This window comes from Octodon degus, unplaced genomic scaffold, assembly GCF_000260255.1.
Source record: "Octodon degus isolate 3935 unplaced genomic scaffold, OctDeg1.0 scaffold00221, whole genome shotgun sequence".
Lineage (NCBI taxonomy): Eukaryota > Metazoa > Chordata > Mammalia > Rodentia > Octodontidae > Octodon > Octodon degus.
In genome coordinates this window covers 2091640-2094327 of record NW_004524797.1, presented here as the reverse complement: position 1 = coordinate 2094327, position 2688 = coordinate 2091640, and the positions used below count along the sequence as shown (strand labels likewise).

At 41.3% G+C, this 2688-nt stretch overlaps 1 pseudogene; it reads right to left on the bottom strand.

The window, feature by feature from the left end:
• Positions 1-491: 491 nt before the first annotated feature.
• LOC101586754 overlaps positions 492-2688 on the bottom strand; it is a 3846-nt pseudogene continuing 1649 nt past the window's right edge.

Here is a 2688-nt window from a genome sequence, read left to right as displayed (position 1 = left end):
GACGTTGTGTTACCATGGCATATATAAAATGCAGATAAAATCAAAACATTCAACAGAATAAAGAGATGAAAAGTAGTGAAATTTTCTTTCTTCCCAAAATGGCCATATCTAAATAGAAGCCAAAAATTCATTCAAGTAAGAAGAGATTTTGATTTTTAAAAATGAATATATGTGGAACATTTTTTTACTCAAATACTGCAGGACTGATTTAATCTGTATAAAACTGAAAGAACTTTTGATTTGCAATAAAAATCCAAATTTGGGGAAGGGCAAACTTTAAAACAGCAGCTGGGCTGGTGGAGAGGAAGGGACACAGGGTAGGTGGACAGGCAGCTGGGACCGGGGACAGGTAACTGACCACTGTCAAACCAGTGTAAGCTTCTTGGTTTCTCATGGAAAACATTTTATACACCTCAATCCATCCGTGTCCAGAAATGCCTGATCTATGCATTTTCTATCTTCTCTTGGACGTGCTATTGATATGCATATCTTCAGTTCCTGCCCTGTATGGGAAATCTAGATGACCTCACTTTCTTCAGCTCCACAATAAGCTGCCAGTCACTCTTCTGCATTTCGTCTCAGAACCAGTCTTTGAGGACATCGATGGATTGCTGGCTGATCTTATTGACTAGAATGTCTGTAGCTTCAAAATGTCTCCCAAACATCTTGGGAGACTCACCAGGGATTGGTTCTATTTTGACACAGACTTCTTGTCCTTTTTTGCAACAACTACTTGTTTGTAGTTTGCTTCAATCCTTGTTACTATTCTGATGTCAACGAAGTTCTTGCTTGGGGACACATGGGTGTCCCTTATTTCACCTGGCCTGCTTCCACAGTCACCCTATCACTATTGGATCTCAAGAATTGAAAATGTACTGAGGAAGGATTTTCATCTCACAGGGAAATACTGCCATGTGCTTAAATTCTTGTTTCTGTTTCTTATAGTCTTGTCTGTATTTTGTAAAGGCATCAAATAAGTGATAAATAATTTCAGCACTAAAAATTCTAGCTCCTAAACTATCTGCCATTTCTTGTGCATCCTGTTCAATTCTCACATCAAAGGCCAAGATGACTGCAGATTGAGGGTCCTGTTCCAGCACCATGGAAGCCTTCATGATGTCTTTCCTATGCATGGGGCCAACGTTGATTCCTGCATAGGGCACTTCCGAGGTTTTCAAAAATTCAAATAGAGCTTCTAGAGAGCCCTGTATAGAAGCCTGGACGTAGACACCCTTTTCTTCCAGTTTGATAACATTTAGAGGCTGCTTTAGCTCATGGATCAATTCATCTTTGAGAACAGGAATTTCATTTTTATAAGCCACCAGGAGGGGTAAACCAGCCAGTGTTTTCTCCAGGTCTTTTCCAAGAATCTTTACTCCCTTCATTGCTTCTACTCCTTTATGCTTTTCACACTGGTTCTTCACTCACAATTCCTTCATAGGAGGTGGTAACATCAGGCCACAGATCTGAGGGACAATGGGCCCTTCTACTCCAAGAACGATGATTGTGTCCCTTTCCTTCAAATGACCCTTGATCAATATGACATCTATGGTGATGCCCATTCCTAGGAGACTTTAACCTCCATCACTTGCACCTGCAGCTCTTCACAGAGTGCAAGTCTCCTGCTCAACATGGTCTGAGTTAACTCAACAAAGCAAGCAGATCAAGCTTCCCATGCCATAGCCAGTGTGTGCGGAGGTAGGGATCAAGGACACAAAAGTGTGGGGAGCTTTGTTCTCATAAAACAGAGCAGCATTCAAACCCTGCTGTGAAAACTCTACAGTAATGGCCTTTGCTCACCCCTCAAATTCATCTTTTGTATTCTTTTTCTGCTTCTTTAAAGTAGCAGCTACACCAGAGTCAGGACTCTTTGCGCAATCATATAACCTATCAATTATTGAGGGCAACAATGAAGGGACATCTTTTATATTTGAGGAGGTTGATAGATTCAATTGTCTGGGACTCCAAACCATGCATAATATCAACAACTAAAATGGCAATATCACAAAGACAGCTTCTTCTGTTTCCAAAGTTGCTGAAAGACTCATGTCCAGGAGTATCAATAATCAGCACCCCTGGAATTCATACATTCTCTCTATCAAAATGTTTGATCACCTTAGTGTGCTCATTAATAGCTTCAAGAGGAATATTTGTGGCCCCGATGTGCTGCATGATACCACCAGCTTCACCATATTGAACATGTGTATGATTAATCTTATCTAGAAATTTTGTCTTCCCTGTGTCCACAGGGCCTAATACACACATAACAGGGGCTCTTAGCATTTCTGTATTTACAGTTCTACAATGTTCAAGTCGCCATTTCTCAATTCTCCAATTTGCCTTGTCATCAGCCTGCTCTTCTTTGGTTCAGTCATCATCAGAGTTGTACTCAGAGTCTGAGCCTATTTCTTAGCTTTGCTTTGCATCTGTTTTCCCTGAATCTTTTTCATCCAAAATCTTCTCATCATCTTTATCCCTTTCAATGGCTTTGCTCTCTCCTTCCTCTTTCTCCTCTTCCTCACTCTCCTCCTCTTCTTCTTTCTCCTCTTCTTCAAGGTTTTCTTTTACCTCTGTATGAACTGTGTTGCCTTTTTTTCCCCCTGTCCTTATCACTGGCCATGGCTTCCCAATCATCCAATCCACCATCCTCAATTCCTCCTCCTCCTCCTCCTCCTCCTCCTCCTCCTC